The sequence below is a fragment of the Macrotis lagotis genome, chromosome 1, assembly GCF_037893015.1.
Source record: "Macrotis lagotis isolate mMagLag1 chromosome 1, bilby.v1.9.chrom.fasta, whole genome shotgun sequence".
In the NCBI taxonomy this organism is placed as follows: Eukaryota; Metazoa; Chordata; class Mammalia; order Peramelemorphia; family Peramelidae; genus Macrotis; species Macrotis lagotis.
This window is the reverse complement of record NC_133658.1, coordinates 4,760,437-4,778,683: the sequence shown is the minus strand read 5'-3', so window position 1 is coordinate 4,778,683 and position 18,247 is coordinate 4,760,437.

Below are 18,247 nucleotides of genomic sequence, written 5' to 3'. Positions count from 1 at the left end.
TTATTTTGAAAGATTTGAAACATTTTTCAGGTCTATTCATTTATAATTTTTTAAAACTGTTTATTCAAATCATTTTATCATTCACATATTTAGCAATGGTTTTTGATCATATATATATATATATATATATATATATATATATATATTTATTTATTTATGTTAATTGTCTATTGTTTTGGGATTTCCCTGGGAATTTTCTTGGAGAGTGTCTAGATTTTCTAAACCATTTGTCTGTATTGTTTCTCTCTTCCCCATGAATGTGAAATGGAAAGTCAAATAACTAATAAAGGATATTTTAAAGGCCTTTGCAAAGTACAAAGGGTTTATTGGAGCTCAGAGGAATGAGACAACAATACAAAGAGATGACAGTCATGCACAATGCATGATAAGTTCTGAGGTAAAAAGCACAAAGCTCTGTGAGGTCCATGACGGGGAGACTTTTATTGACACAGGAATCCAGGAGATGTTCTGGGTGAGTTGGAATTTGAATTATTCTTTAAAAGGGTAGGGAAGGTTACTGAACCAGGGAATGTCACTGGGACAGCAAATTTCAGTTGCTGGAAAGTCATTTTTCTATACAGGTCAGCATGTTCTCTAAAACTCAAATCCAGAGAGTTGCTGAGAGCACTAAGAGGTAGGGTCATCCTAAATGACTTTTATAAGGTCATACAGTTAGGGTGTATCAGAAGGAGGACTGAAATTCAACTCTGTCACCATGACCAGCTCTCTAGTCATGGTACTTGGTAACTACATGTCTAGAAATTCCTAGAAGGAGGTGAAAGGATGTTCCAGGTATTCTTGGCTAGGTAGATGTGAATAAGGATGCTTGCTTAATTGAAGAATCTGTGATTTCATTTACATAGGCAATTCTTCCAACCCAGATCACAGTTGTCTACTATTACTACCACCACCACCACCACTACCATTATTATTTCCACTACTACCTTAAGTAGTTTTTCAGTCACATGGGACTCTTCGTGATCCCATTTGAGATTCTTGGCAAAAATGCTAGATTAGTCTGTCATTTCTTTTTCCTGATCATTTTAATCACGAGGAAACTGAGGCAAATAGTGTAAAGCAACTTGCTCAGGTTTACACCGATAGTAAGTATCTGAGGCCAGATTTGAATTCATAAAGAGTTCTTCCTAATTCCAGGTCTGGCACTCTATCCACTATGCCACCTAGCTGTCTTTTACAAATTGCCAAGTGAATTTTAAATCCACTTAAAATGAAAAATTCACTGCTCTATACTCACCTGGGTAATAAGAATCTCTACATTTAATCTAGCTGGACCTTGAATGAGGGATACCTAGTCCATCCTAGGGGCATACTCAAAGTCTCACCAGCTGGTGAGCATCTATCACAGCTGGTACTCTATGGACTGAGACTTTTCAGGTCAAAAGAAAACTGAAGAGTAGGATGCTTTCATCTCCTGGCCCATATCACATTAGTCTCCAAATCTTATTAATTCTTCCTCTTTGACATTTCTTACATCCATCTATTTTTTTTTCATTATTTGTATAATCACATTGACTTCAACGCTTCTCACCTGTTGCCCAGATGGTTTTATAATCTGAGTCATAGCACTGAAACTTGGGGGGGGGGTGTCTCAATGTCCATCTAACTTGACCTGAGCATAGAAAGAATTCCCATAAAATGAGTACTTTCCTACTTAATTACTTACCAATGATAGGAAACCCCACAAATTCCTTGGTTTTACATTTAGGAGGTTGGTTGGTTCTTGTCCAAAATGACATCATTACATTTGAGACAAATGACAATGTTTCCGACTGTGACTGATCAGACCAATATGAGTTCAGAATGCTCTGCCACAGGTTGAGCACAAATAGTCCATGTGAACAACTGGGGTTACAGATGTCATATTTTCTTTGAGTTTCTTTCATTCTGCCTTCCTTACAGAGAACAGCCCCCTCATTGATGAGGGCATGCCACACTGGGAAGTCCTGTGCCAGGGTTTCCCATGCTACACAATCAATTCTAAAGTTCTTAAGGAGACCTTCAGAGTGTCCCAGTATCATTTATTCTGACCCCCTTGTGAGCACTTGCCACATGGGAGTTCTCCATAAAATAGTCTTTCTGGCAAGTGGATGTCTGGGCATTCAAACAACATGACTGGCTCATCATAGTTGCCCTCTCTGCAGTATGTTGGAATACTTGGCAGTATGGCTGAGAAATGACCTCATGATTGGTTATCTTCTCCTACCAGGTAATCTTCAGAATCTTCCTAAGGCAGTTTAAATGGAAGTGATTCAGTTTCCTGGCATGGACCTGGTAGATTGGCCAGGTTTCATAGGTATGCAGCAATGAGGTTGGCACAATGGTTCTGTAGATCTTCAGTCTCATAGTTAGTCTGTTAGCTCTTTTCTCCTACATTTTCTTTCAAAGTCTCCCCAATACTGAGCTAGCTCTGGCAGTGTGTGTGTATCAACCTCATTATCAATGTGTACCTCCTTGGAAAAGACACTGCCAAGGTAAATGAATGTGTCCACAGTCCTCAAAACTTCTCCATTTGCTGTAATGCATGGTTCCACATGTGGATAGTGTGGTGCTGTCTGATGGAGCACCTGAGTTTTCTTGGTGTTAATTGTTAGGCCAAAATGAGCACAAACGGCAGAGAATCAATCCATACTTGGTTGCATCTCAGCTTTAGAGGCTGCACTGAGGGCACCACCATCTGCAAACAGAACCTCTTGCACCAACATTCCACTTTAGTATGGGCTTATAGCCCTTTCAAGTTGAAGAAATTATCCTCAGTGTAGATGTCTGACCACATGGCTGAAAATATCATGCTGTAAAGCCTGGGAGCAAGGACAAATCCTTGTTTGACTCCACTGGTGACTGGGAAATCTTGAGAGCATGGTTCACTATCCAGAACCCGGGCAAACATGCCATCATGCAATTGACATACAATACTGATGAATTTTCTGAGCAATCCAATTTGGACGTAATTTTCCACAAACCCTCACAACTGATGGTATCAAAGGTCTTGGTCAGATCTACAATTTAGTGTATACATTAATCCTCTGTTCTGATCCTGGCATTTTTCCTGGAGTTGTCAGGCAGCAAACACAAGATAGACAGCTCTTTGACCCCTTCTGAATCCACCCTGGCTCTCAGGAAGGTGACCATCTTCCAGGTGAAGGATTAGCCTAGTGAGAAGGACTTTGGCAAGAATCATACCAGCAATGACTAAAAGAGAAATGCCCCTGTGATTGTCACAGGACAATCTATTCCCTTTCCCTTTATAGAGTTAGACAATAGAGGCATCCCCGAATTCTTTTTTTATTTAATTAATATTTTTATTTGTTTTCCAATTAAATACAATAGTAGTTTCTACCCATCATTTTCTGTAAGGTTTTGAATTTTACAATCTTTCCTCCACCCTCTCTTCCCTCCTCCATCCCCCTACAGAAGGCAGTCTGGTCATCTCTTTACATTGCTTCCATGCTCTACATTGATTAAAATTGAATGTGTCGGGAGAGAAATCATATCCATGAGGAGAAAATAAAATATTAGAGACAGCAAAATTATGTAGTACATGACACTTTTTAATAACAAAAATAATTGAAGGTAATAATAGACTTTGGTCTTTGTCCAAACTCCGTGGTTCTCACTCTGCATACAGATGGTATTCTCCATTACAGACAACCCCAAATTGTCCCTGATTATTGTATTGATGGAATGAGCAAGTGCATCAAGGTTGATCATCAACCCCAAGTTGCTATTAGGATGTACAGTATTCTTCTGGTTCTGCTCATCTCACTCAGCATCAGTTCATGCAATTCTTCCAGGCTTCCCTGAATTCCCAACCCTCTTGGTTTCTAATAAAACAATTGTGTTCCATGACATACATATACCACAGTTTGTTCAGCCATTCCCCAACTGAAGGACATTCACTTGATTTACAGTTCTTTGCCACTACAAACAGGGCTGCTATGAATATTTTTGTTCAAGTGATGTTTTTACCCTTTTTCATCATCTCTTCAGGGTATAGACCCAGTAGTGGTATTGCTGGATCAAAGGGTATGCTCATTTTTATTGCCCTTTGGGCATAGCTCCAAATTGCTCTCCAGAAATATTGGATGAGTTCGAAGCTCCAACAACAATATATTAGTGTTGAGGGTGGCTAGGTGGTGTAGTGGATAAAGCACTGGCCCTGGAGTCAGGAGTACCTGGGTTCAAATCCGGTCTCAGACACTTAATAATTACTTACATGTGTGGCCTTGGGCAAGCCACTTAACACCATTTGCCTTACCAAAAATAACTAACCACCCCCCACAAAATCATGATATATTAGTGTCCTAGATTTCCCACAACCTTTCCAACATTGAATATTGTCCTTTATGGTCATATTGGCTGGTCTGAGAGGTGTGAGATGGTACCTCAGAGATGCTTTAATTTGCATTTCTCTAATAAGTAAAGTCTCACACCTTTACAACACAGTTAACTTCTTTTGAAAAAAATCAGAAGGTGCTGGACAATGAACAATGAATAACAGAACACATTTGGTTATATCTTAATAAATAGAAACTGACTTGTTATTAATGTGAGCTTCATTCCTGTCTTGACTGTCTGTTTTCAATGAGATCAATGACTTTTTAGAAATAAAATCAAAATTAGCACAAAGCCAGAGGACAGAATAAAATCTGGGAAAAATTGATGACTGATATCTTAAATAGCACTCCTATTGGAATTATTTGAGGAAGCTATTGATGATGTAAACTGGAATTTGGTTGTAATCAATTATAATACTGTCATACAGAAATTTCTTTTTGTAAACAATAATCATGCAGAAATTTTATTCAGTCATTAACAAGGGCCTATGATGCTTCAGACACTGTATGTGCTAAGCTAATTTGACAGATAAATGGCAAATGACACAAGATTAGAAGAGTGTCAGTCAGCAAACACTTGACTTAGACTGTAACCTAGCTGCCTCCTCACTCCCTCTTTCCAGTTTCCTTGTGGCAATATTGAGAGCTTAGCTATGGCAGCCCTTATGCTTCCCAGACTGCCTTGACAATATCAAAAGGAAGCAAGGAAGATCCCTGATTATACGGGATGGCCCTCCTATGATGAATTTATGGGAGGACATGGACAAGAATCTTATATGGTGGGCTGGAAGTGATACTCATATCACTAAGATCCATTGGAGCATTGGAGTACTTTATATGTTTCATCCTTTCTCGGCAGAATAGAAACTTCTGGAAGGCAGGCAGAAATTTTCACTTGTCTACACCTTTCTTCCAAAGAATGTGATGAATGGAATCAATTAAAGGCTTCCATGTATTGTCTTACCCCATTAGAATGTATATCTTCAAGGGCAGGGACTATGTTTCTAGCTTGTTTTTGTATTCCTGGAGCTTGGCACCAAATGCTTGATAAATATCTTGGGTAGACGATGACCAAGTGGGGAGTTCTGCTGAGCAAGGACAAGGCATGTTGGGAATATAAACTGATTTGTCAACTGTCCTGGAAAAGAAAGGTGGAAGAAGAAAAACAATATCATGTTGTGAATCAGTGAGCAACACGGAAAGGTAAAATTAGTTCAAAGAAAGCTTGGCAAGAGATGCAAGTCAAGTCATCCTCAGGGCGTTTGAAGATAAAATTGGAAGCAGGACAACAAACAGAAGATAATGAAAAATATCTGCAAAGACTTTTACCAGAGTCTCTTCTCATCATCAAGGACAGTAGTTCACCTCAGTTGGACTTAAACATCAGGTTACTGAATTTGTTTACAGAAGATGTAGAAGGATAAGAAAGAGAATAAAAATGTGGACAAGAAATCCAGTTTGGAGGAAACAAGCTGAGTTAATTGAAGGTTTGATTTAGAATGTATGGGGCAGAAAGGAGGAAGATACTACTGTAGAGAGAGGGCTGGCTCTGGACCTGCCCTGTCAATTACTGGATATTTGAACCCAGGCAAGTAACTTACCCTCTCCTGGCCTTAGATTCCCCAGTGGCAAAATGAAGGGTTTGGACAAGATGGCATCCAGGATTTTTGAAGACTGAATTCTGTGATATTCTACCAAAAATAATAGAAAAGGTGCTTGAATTTTCTACTAAAAAAGGACATAGACCACTTCCATCCACTAGTTCTAGCTTTATGTCTACGTAAATTTTCATGAATTAATTTAGAAATATTAAAGTCATCCCTGGAGAAGATACTGATAGGGAGTGGACAGACCTTTGCAAGTGACATTCCACATCTCAACTTCACAAACTTGATGGAAAGATGGAGAGAATACTGGGTCTTCCAAACACTGCAGAGTCCTGGACATGTCTACAGGCAGAGCTGTTGACATGGTACCTCCCCCATTATAATATCAGCTTCTTGAGGGAAGAGGTATTTCTTGCCCTTCTCTGTTTCCCCAGCACTTAGCATAGAACATGCTACATAGTACATAGAACATACTACATGCTTCATAAATGCTAGTTGAATGACTGACTGGGCATGATTTGTAACCACTCAGGATAGTTTGAGATAAAAAGACAAATGGACCAAAAGTGCCTAATTGTCTAGATTATTGTTAGATAGACAACCATAGCGCTTGTGCCCGTGTTTCTTCTCTGTCTCTGTCTCGCTCTGTCTTCCTCTCTCCCTTTACATTCTTCCTTCTCTCTGTTTTTTCCTGTCTCTCTCTGTTTCTGTATCTGGTCATCTATCTCTCAGTCCCTGTCTCTCTCCATGTTCTTCTCTTCCTTCATATTTTTCTTTCTCTCTTTTTTTGTTCCCCTCCTTCCCTCTCCCTGGATTGGTGACTCTACCTCTGTTTCACTCTCTTCCTAATCTTTGTATTTCCAACTTTCTGTATGTCTCTCTTTTTTTCTATCTCTCTGTCTGTCTATATATCTTGGGCAGACAGTGCAAATGATGAGCTGAGCCCAGAATTAAACAGAAAGAATGGTTTTGGGAAATTTCAAAGCTCTTTTAAATACCAAAATGTCCCTTTGAAATAAAAGCTGCCATTCTCAGTGCCAGAGTGGTTGAATGACTGTTGAGTCATAGAATACTACAACCTCTAAGGAATTACAAAATGAGTATCTCACGGAGGTCAAAGAAGAGGTGTATGCTGGCTCTGAGCCAGCTTCAACATACCACCAAGAAGCATCTACAAAGGAAAAGAAGCATCAGTGAATTAGTTAATACACAATGAAAGATATTATCTAAAAATACATGAAAGATGAGCTGGCCAGGCGGCAGTATTGAGGGCTTAGCTATGGCAGCTCATATGCTTCCATGACTGCCTTGGCAACATCTAGAAAGCAAGGAATTTCCCTTATTATGTGGGAAGATCCTCCCACAATGACTTTATGGACAAGGTTCTTACATGATGGGTTGGAGCTGATGCCCACATCACTGAGACCCGTTGAAGCACTGGATTAACTACTTTTATGTTTCACCATCTCTCAGCAGATAGAAACTTTTGGGAAGCAGGTAGCATTCTTCATTTGTCTACCCCTCTCTTCCAAAGAATGTGATGTCTGGGATAAAGTAAGAGTTCAATTAGTGCATGGCAAGTTTAATTTAGTGAAAGAATAAAGCCTAAAATCCTTTCAAACTATAAAATGCTGAATAAAAGTCAGATTTCATTTTTATTAAAAGCCATAGTGATAAATTCAATTTACTTTTTACTCTAAGATTCAATCACATACCCTCTGAGTAAGGTAAGAATTATTCCTCTTTTTGAGATGAGGAAACTGAATCTCAGAAAGAGTTGTTCTAAAACAAAGTCATAGAGATACAGCAGGCACGGCTGCTTAAAGAAGAGAGTATTGAACTCATAGTCAGAAAGCTCTGAGTTCAAATGCTAAATCAGCCCCTTGACCAATCTTTCTGGACTATACTTTGCTTAACTATATTAATCATCAGTTCAGGCAACAATGATATGCCTAAAACCAGTTATTGGTCTTCTACTGGTGCCTTTCCATCCATTGAGAAATTTCCATAAGCTTAGGGAGTGAGTGGTCAGTCATCTCCACTTAGCCATTTTGTTGGAAGAAGACTGTCCAGGCACAATCCTATGACTTCTCTTACCAATGACCCATCAGGGAAGAAATCCAAAGGTGTTTTGGAAGAAGAATAAAAAGTGAACTGGGTGCTATAGGAGCCTCTCACTGGCATGGGAGGTCTTACCCTATACAGTAGGAACAGCCATTGATTGGCACAGGGATCCCATGGTGTTCCATGGAAGGTTTCTATGGAAGGGCTGGTAATGCTGAAACCCATAAATATTGTCCTTCCTCTGCTGGGATAGATTTTCCTAAAGTCTAAGAGGGTGGAGAAAGCTTAGAACACAGAATGTGAGAACATTTTAGAACACAGAGCTGACAAAGACCTCAAAGGAACATGGTCAGAGTTAGAGGAAGAATTTAGAATCTAGAATGTCAGAACTGCATGCATATGAGTACTTAGAACAGACTTGGGAGAGAGCTTAGAACATAGATCAGAGAAAGTAAGAACTAAGTGGGATTTGCAAACTCTTAAGTCTATGGCAAGTGTTCCAAATTTAAGCTTTAACAATTTAAATTGCCCTTAGGTAAGTTGAAGTGCTGATACCTTCATGGTGATAGAGTAAATTGCATGGGGCTTCTGAGCCATACTACCTGGATCTAAATGTTGCCTTTGTTCCCCATGTGACCTTGGAGAAGTCACTTTTCCTCTCTGAGAGGTTCTGATTCTGAATCGAAAATAGCTGGGGCACCAATGGAGTTACTATGGCTCCTGGGAGCTCTATCAATAATAAGACCAGTCATTGAAATGTTTGTCACAGTAGAGACCAGGCCCTGGGTTGGGAATCAAAAATGAATTAAAACTCAACAAAGTTCAGAAAAAGACCCACCAGTCAGGGTCTTGTTTTGCTCAAACTATTTCTATGAGAAAAACTTATATAAGGATCAACAAAGATTTTCTGGTCCCAGCGCCTTGTGGCTCATTTTGGGCACTGTAGCTTTGGAAGGACAATGATAAGGTGGAGAGGGTCTGGAGGAGGGTGATCAGGATGGGGAAGAATTTGGAGCTTATTCCACAGCAAGGCTATTTGAAGAAATTGGAAATGTTTAAGCTGTAGAAGAGAAAGTAGGAGGTAGAGAAGGTAGGTAGGTGGTGGGGGAGGGTGGATGAGAGAAGGGTCTTTGAGTAGTAGGTTTAGTCTTGTTCTTCTTGGCCTAGGGGGTAGAACCCAGAGCAATGGAGAGAAGGGACAAAAAAGACCCACTTAGCCTAGAGGTCTGGAGGAACATCCCAGACATGAGACCTGTCCAAGAGTAGAAGATGCTGCCTAAGGAAGTAGGGGTTTCCCCTTCCTGCAGGTTTCTTAATAGAGATTATTAACCTCTTGTTAGAGATATTACATGATGTCAGAGATGTGATGGACAAGATGACTCCCTGGGATCCTTTCCAATGCAGACCTTCTTCCAGGCATGAATCCTGTGACCTGAGGAAGCTCATGGACACAGCACAGATGTGTGACTTTTGTCACCTGAGGGAGCTCACTGCATGGGGACAGGTGAGTCATTGACAGACAACAGTCACTGTCATTCCCATTCTGAGTTGTACCATTGTCTAGTTGCCTGGTCCCTCTGCAGGGACTCTTAAGTCCTCCCTTCACAGACCCCTCTGTACTCCTGTTTTCCTCTAGATTTTGTCTTCTTTCTTAGAATGTAAGTTCCAGTTTGTTGTCTCATTTTTGTATCCTTTGGATTTAAAGAACACTCCTCATCATGAGTTCAAATTTGGCCTCAAATGCTTTCTGCCTGTGGGACACTGGGTTAGTCACTTTTCCCTGTTTGCTTTAGTTTCTTCATCTATAAAACAATATGGAGAAGGAAATGTTAAGCCTCTAAAAATCACCCCAAATGGGGTCATGAAGAGTCAGACACTATTGAAATGACTTAACAATTATTTCTCTACTCCATGGGGACCACTTGATGACATTAGATGAACCTAAGAGAGCTGACTGAAAAACTGAAAGGAAGAGGGGACTTGCCCAGGGTTCATGTCAGAATTGAAGGTTTGGATCCAGAGTTTCTGACTTTCCACCAAGCTTCCTTCTAAGAAAGTTCACTTGACCTCTTAATCTTAACATTTTTTTGCATTTGACCTCTTAATCTTGACATTTTTAATGTAATTTTATTTTTTTCCAGTTATAGGCAAACATGGTTTTCAAGTCATCCTTTTTCAAGCTTTTGAGTTCCATAATTTTCTACCACCCTTACTTCCCTCTTTCTTCCCATGACAAGGAGCAATCTGATATAGGTTGTGCATGGAAAATTCCACTGAACATATTTCCACATTAGTCATGTTGTAAAAGAAGAATTGAATTGATGAAGAAAAAACCACGAAAAAGAGAGAAAAACATAAGAGAACATCGTGTACTTTACTCTGTATTCCAAATCCATAGTTTTTCCTCTGGATATGAATGACATTTTCCATCACAAGTCTTTCAGGATTGTCCTTAATCTCTGAATTGCTTAGAGTAGCTGAGTCCATCATAGTTGATCATCTTACAATGTTAATGTGGGCAATGTTCTCCTAGTTCTATTCATTTCACTAACATCTGTTCATACAAATCTTTCTGGGCTTAATTTCTTACACACCAATAGTACTCTATTACATTTCACATACCCCAATTTCTTCAGGCATTCCCAGTTGCTGAACATCCCCTCAATTTTCAATTCTTTGTACTACAAAAGAGCTGCTACAAATCTTTTTGTACATGTGAATCTTTTCCCTCTTTTATGATGTCTTTGGGTTATAGATCTGGTAAGGGTATTACTGGGTCAAAGGGTATTCATAGTTGTATTTCCCTTTGGACATAGTTCCAGATTACTCTCCAGAATGGTTGGATCAGTTCACAATTCCACCAGTAGTACACAAGTATCCCAGTTTTCCCATATCCTTTCCAACATTGGTCATTTTAGCCAATCATTTGAATGAGATCCTACATCAGAGTTGTTTTAAACTATATTTTTCTAATCAATAATGATTTGGAGCATTTTTTTAATATGACAGCTTTAACTTCATCTGAAAACTGCCTATTCATAGCTTCTGACTATGGGGAATAATGTGTATTCTTACAAATTTGACTCAGTTATCTATATATTTTAGAAATGAATCCTTTATCAGAAACTCTGTGAATATTATTTCCCAGCTTTCTGCATTCCTTCTAAACTTGGGTGCATTGGTTTTATTTGTGCAAAAAAAAATTTAATGGAATCAAGTTAATTTAATGTAATGTAATCAGCAACCTCTTAAAGTGTTAAAAAAAAAAGCAAATCTTCACCTAATTCTGGGCCTGGGAATCCTTTTCTCTCTTTGTGGAATCCCCACCATGTTCACTTATGGGTGTGGCAGAGCTGATGAATAACTTAAATCCCTTGCTCATGTGGATGGTTCCTTGGTGGACTTGGTCCAGCAGGGCATTCTTTGCAATGAGAAGAGTCCAAGGGTTCCATCATTTAGGATCTGTGTGATCTTGGGCAAGTCACAATCTCCCTGACTCTCAAAGTTCTTAGATGTAAAATGAAGGTGCTAGATGGAGCTCCGGGTTTGTAAGCAGGAAGACCTGAGTTCAAATTCTGCCTTAGACATTTACTAGTTTTATGACCCTGAGCATATCATTTCCCAATCTCTGTTTCCTCATCTGGATAATACTAGTTGTCTCATAGGGTTTTTGTGAGGATCAGCTGAGTTAGCATCTATTAAAGCATGTTTCAAATACAAGGACCCTTCTGTCTCATCATTTTGTGATCTTATAGCTCTGATTTTTTTTTTTTTGAGGAAACAATTTAAAAATTCAAATCTGAATCTGGGTCTGTCCATCACACAAAGGCCCTCGGTCCTAGGGCATCAAAGATGTTGAGATTTATTTGTTTGGGGTTCTTTTGGGGCAAGGCAAATGTGTTAAGTGACTTGCCCAAGGTCACACAAAGAAGTAATTATTATTGGATTTGAATTCAGGTCCTCTTGACTCTAAGGATGGTACTCTATTCACTTTACCACCTATCTGCCCCAGATCCTGAGATAAATCCTTGGGAGTAGAATCACTTTGGTGAATTTTACTCAAATCATAATTCAATATTCTCCCCAAAGATAGTTAATTCCTAATCAAGAGGTCTCTTTGTCATTAATTCCATGGAGATCAATGACATGTCCAGACATGGGGAAAACCCTCCAAATGACAGGGATTTGGAGAATGGGGAAGAAAGATTCCTCTTGTCACTACCTGAAAATGCAAAATTAAATATTTTGACTATAAAACTAAATGCTTCTCATCCTTTCAGGTCAAGTCCAAGTCCCGGACCATCTCAGAAATCTTCTTTTACCTGATACAATCTCTTCCTCTCTTCAATTCCTGAAGCATACAGTTCCAGTCAATCATTTATCATGGGACACCTGTTGCTATTTATCTGTTAATTAACTCATTCATTTATTCATTAGGAATGGGAGATTCATCAATGTTGAATCAGTCCTTGGAGCCTGTGTAATATAACCTTCCTGTAATATAACCACATGGAGTCTGGCAAGACAGTTTCTGGCCATGTATAATGGAGGCGGCTTTCTCCCAAATCAAAGCACACACAGGTATCTTTCCAGTATTTCTTGTCAACTTACTGCTTTGTGATGAAAAGCCTTTTAACTGACTGCTCAACTGAAATGAAGTGTGCCTTTACAAGGTTTGAGCAGACAATCTGTCTCTCTTCTCTGATGGCTTTTGAGAAGGGATAACTGCTGGGAATGAATATCCAGAGATCAGAGTACCTGGGTGACTGGTGAGACTAGGTGATCCATCAAAGTTATTGCAGCTCACAGCAACAACCAGAATCCTACCATCAATGCCAATTCTTGCTGAGTCCAGGGAGGAGACCATGAAGCATCCCCAAGGACTAACCTGATTGACAAAAGCCCTGAAGGAACCACCCCACATAAGCAAGGGAGTGATTCAACTTGTTTATAGGTTGCGCCACATCCCTAAATCAACAGGATTGGGATTCTACAAAAAAGAGAAAAGGATTCCCAGGTACATTACTAGGGGAAGATCTGTTTTTTTAACAACAATTTGATTGAGTTGACTCCAACCCTGAGAGATTTGCCATGAACAATGCCATGTACTTCCAGAAGGGGAAAAAAGCCCCCAATTTATGGAGGCTGAATACATTTTTTAAACTTCTTTTATGTTTTCCCTTCTTTTCTCATGGCTTTTTCTTTCCCCTTACTTCTATTTACTCTTTTACGACATGACTAATATGTGAATATTTTGAATACAAATATACATGTACAACTTTTACCATTGATCATCACCATTGGGTGGGGGGAGTAAGAGTGGTAGAAAATGGGGAGAGTCCGAAGGTAGAACCAGAGGAGGGCACCAGTGAACGGTCAAGCAAGCACTGAGGACGCACAGACCATGCTATGACATCGGATAAAGAGAGAAATTGCTTCCTTGGGGGGATCACATTAAAAAGGTGGAAAATCCCAGGCATGGGAAACTGGGGGCAAATGCATAGAGGTGGGAAAGAATTCATCATGTGGAGGGGAAGCTGAGCAGCAAAATTTGGCTTTAGTAGAGAACAAATTAAGTCCAGTAGTACTAGGTAATGGGGGCCCCTGAATGCCAGGATCAAGAGGATCATATTTATTCACCTGTAGGGTCTGCTCACTAGGCTTATGATTGCTTCAGAAGACTAAGGGCCAGGAGGAGCCTTAGAGACTCTCTTGGACAAAGGTCTCATTGTAGAGGTGAAGAGGGGGCAACTCATAATTAATAGGGTAGAGTCAGGAATCCTACTATATTCTCCTCCTTAAGCTGATTCTGGTTCTGTAGTGAAAAAAGTCTGAGTCTTAGCTCCCTTGTTATCATTGTTGCTCAGCCATTTCAGTCATGTCTGATTCTTTGTGCTTCTATTTGGGGCTTTCTTGGAAAAGCTTATATCTTTTCCTTCTCCAGACAATTTTCTGGAAAAGGAAACCGAGGAAAGCAGTGTGAAGTGACTTGCCCAGGGTCACTCAGTTAATAAGCTTCTGTCTGAGACTGAATTTGGACCCATGAAGATTCGCCTCCCTGATTTCGGATCTGGTGCTCTATGAATTATGGAGGCACTTAGTTATCCACATTGCCCTCCTTATTAGACTCCAAACTCCCTAAAAATGGAGACCATGGCTTGATGGTTGCTCCCGCAGGCGGCGCAGTACCCTCCCAAAGAACAGCACCCCAATAAATGATTGCTTTGAATTGGATGGACTGCAAAGAGAGGGCAATCTCTTCCACTGAGACTTTGCCAGCACTGAATTATGATGCTTAGAAGCTGAAGTGAGCTGGTACCCCATGTAGAAAATGCACATTGGTCCAAGAAAAAAGAATTTGTCAACCAAACTTTAAGCAGTCTGCTTAACCTAATTAAGGGACTTGGTAAACACTTTGGAAATAGCTCTTCACACATTTAAAATGGGCTATCAATCATTCCTTTCTCTTCTTTAAAGCAGATCCCCTAAGGACACAGGAGACAACCTTCTCCTAACCCAGTCTGCATTATTTATGTAAAGGAATGTAATCAATGTGGGTTAAAACTTTGAAAGCAATCAAATGAGCTTTGGAGGAACCCAGGTTATTCTCTGTTCCAGACCAGCTTTTTTGAACATTCCATTCCACACTGGGACAGCTCTCTTTGTTGGGACATCCAGACTAAAGGAGGCACTTTGCTGCTTCTCATTCTGCCCTGTAGGGCCAAATAAACCATGCTTACACCTTCTTTCACCTTTCAAAGGTATGAAGATGCTTTTGTTCTCCAGACTAAACTTGTCAATTCCATCCTATCAGATAGCTACTATGTGTCTGAGGTCAGATTTGAACTCAGGTTCTCCCAATTCCAGGTCCAGTACCCTATCCATTAAGCCATCTTCCCAGGTCAACTTACTTCTTTGGATGCTCTCTAGTTCATCAACATCCTTCTTAAGCTATGATGTACCAAACTGAGGACCATATTCCAGATGAGATCTGATGAGGTAAGAGAACAGAGGGGTTGCCACCCTCCTACTCCTTGAAACTTTGTCCCTCTTCGTGGAATCCAAGATCATTTGATCTTTTTTTGGTTACCTCACCAAACTCTTGACTCACATTGAGTTTGCAGTTCACTAAAACCTCCAGATCATTTCCTAACAGACTGTTGCTGAACCATGCCCTCTCCTAAAATTGCAATCAAGTGCAAGACTTTACAGTGAATTTCATCTAGAGTTAACTCCACAAGTTGATATGTTGAGATCCTTCTAGATCCTGGCCCATGGCATTCATTGTGCTAGCTTATTTTCCCCCATTTCTACAGATTTGTTGAACATTCTCTCTTTCTTTGAGTGAATCATTGCTAAAAATGTTAAGCCCACAGAACCCTGAGGCGCTCCACTGAGACTTCTTTCCACATTGAAAATGGACCATTAGCAAATTCTCTTTGACTCTGAATTATTGATTCATATTCTTATCTATTTGACAATCTACTTTCTCAACAGAAATAGTCTGAGATTCTTTATCTAGACACTGGTTAAAATTGAGGGGTTCTAGAGCACTAGCATCCCTTCAGGGACTAAATTGTTTAGTAACTTAACCATGGAAAATAATGAGGATTCTTGGTCAAGGAAAGTGATCTTTGTTTCGGAAAAGGACAAAAATGGGTATCAGGGAGTTGAAAACCACTTACCGTCTGGACATGGTGGTTTATGCTTAGAAACTACTATTAGAAACACTGAGGCTGGTAGTAGGCTAAGTCAATAGGGTATCCACTAGATTTAGAGTCAATATGAGAAGTCTCTGAGGTGACTTGACTTTCTAAGAAGAGGTGAATTAAACCAGATTGGGAAGAGAGTGGGTCAAAGTTCTCCTGTCCATTTGTAAGGCAATCAAGTTCATGCAAGGCCAGCCTTGGCCAGATAGGGAGATTTTATCTCAAAATCAAACTACAAAACAAAACCGCTGGCTGGGGATTCAGTTGAGGGCATTCTTGTTGAATTATGAACTGGAAAGATACCCTTCAGGGATTCTTTTTAGGGTCCTTCTTGACTTTTTGGACAGGCTCTGTATCATCTTGATATAAGTAAATATCTCAGTCAAGATTCAAACTAGTTCTCCCAGTTCCAAAAATTTCCCCAAATCACAATTACAGGTGACCCAGAAGGTAGAGAAGAGACACTAGAGGCAGCTGGCACCATCATGTCAAGAGCTCTGTGTCTGCAATCAGGAGCACCTGAGTTTAACCCAGTCCTAGGCCCTTTTTAGCTATATGTAACCTTGACTAAGTCATTCCTTTCAACCTTATTTCCTCAGTTGCACAGTGGAAATAATAATAATACCTACTTTGCAGGTTTGTTTTAGGGATCAAGTAAGATATTTCTAAAACATGTTTAGTAGTTCTTAACACATAATAATACTTTATACATGCTTATTCCACACAAGGTGGGCAAAGATTGGCTGCCAGTATCACTGACAGGGCATATGGAGTAGAATGACTTGTAGATCATCACTGAGGAATTAAGGCAAAAACAGAGGTAGGTGGGTGAATAGCGCCATCATGCATTGGAATTGATGAGATGCTAAATTATTTAGCTGTCAGACTGCAATGAAGGACTCATGGAAGAACAGAGATAAGCCTCAAGATAAGAAAGCAAGGATATGGTGCTCTTTGTCATGCTGTAGCAGCTACCCAGGAAGGTCTGGACTCAAATTCTTTCTCTAATACTTATCAATAATAGAAAATAGACAACTACCTCCCAAAAAGGCAGCCTCAGTTTCCCCATTTGTAAAGTGATCATAATGGTATACAGTCCTAGTACCTTCCTCATTTTGAGTCCAATCAGATAAAACATGCAAATTGTTTTGCAAAATTAAAAGCATATAAAATGTCTATTCTTACTGTTGTTATTACTCATAATAATGAGAGATTGAAGATTGTGTTGCTGATTGACATGAAATGCAAATGATCTTTTTGTCCTTGAGATCATGCAGCGCGTGGCCACCACAGATCCTCAGAAGGCTTTAGTACTTCTCCATAAGTTTGCAAATTTTATGTACTATCAGTAATCATTCAAAACAATTATCTGAGTCCTCATTTCTACTTCAGTGCCAGACCATACAAATGACATATAGATATGCCAGATAGAAGCTATTTATCACATGACCAGAGTAGGAGTCAGTAATCTGCTAATTTACTAAAACGATAAAATGATGGATGATTCCCTGTGCACCAGCAGGGTTGGATATAGTAGAAGTGACTTGTAGATCATCCCTGGGAAATTGAGGCAAAAATAGAGGTGGATGAACGAATAGCAGCACTGTGATGCATTGGAATTGATGGGATGTTAAATTATTTGGATGCCAGACTGCAATGAAGGACTCATGGAAGAACACAGGTAAGTTTCAAGACAAAAAAGTAAGGATAAAGTTCTCTTTGTCAAGCTGTAGGAGCTGCCCAAAAGGTCTAGACCCAAATTTTTTCTCTATTATATATATATATATATATATAATAGAGAAAGTAACAGAGACAAGGACAGAGACAGATGGTGACAGTGGCAGAGACAAAAGATCTTGCCTTAGTGGCCTCCTTTTACTGCTCTGCTCATCCTCAGTTGTGGGCTGCCCAAACTACTTGCCTTGTTTATCTTAGAAAGATGCCCAGGTACTTCCTCACGTGGGATCCACATGGTCATGCTTTGTCCTGCCTCTTCAAGGGAATGTGGGATGACCTATAGACCCATGGCATAAATGAAACAACCTCTGAGAAGAGAGTATGCCTCACAAGCTGCCTTCCTGCTGTGGTTTTTCTTTATAGCATTTCTCTCACTGAGCAGTGGTCGAGTCATCAGTGGGTAGATGGAGACATTGATGAGTTGTGTTAGCACCATATACATTTCTCTTCTGAGTGCCCAGCTCATGAATCAGGCTGATGAATTAAAAGGCATGAGGTTTGGGCAGGTCAACAGAGATGTGACCGGTCCTTTGCTATTTTTTAAAAGTTGAATTGGGATCAGTTTCAAATGATTCAGATTGTTTTGGGGAAGAGAATGGTGGTGACCTGAAGATTAAGTGGGGAACTCAGCTTGTTTCAGGTTGAGGAATGGGGGAAGAGGGTTGAGTTTGAAGTCCAAGGATCTAAGATCCTCTCCCAACTGTTGCATTACAACAGGCAAGTCTATTCTTTAGACCTGAGTTTTCTCATTTATAAAGGAAAGGAGAGGACTAGA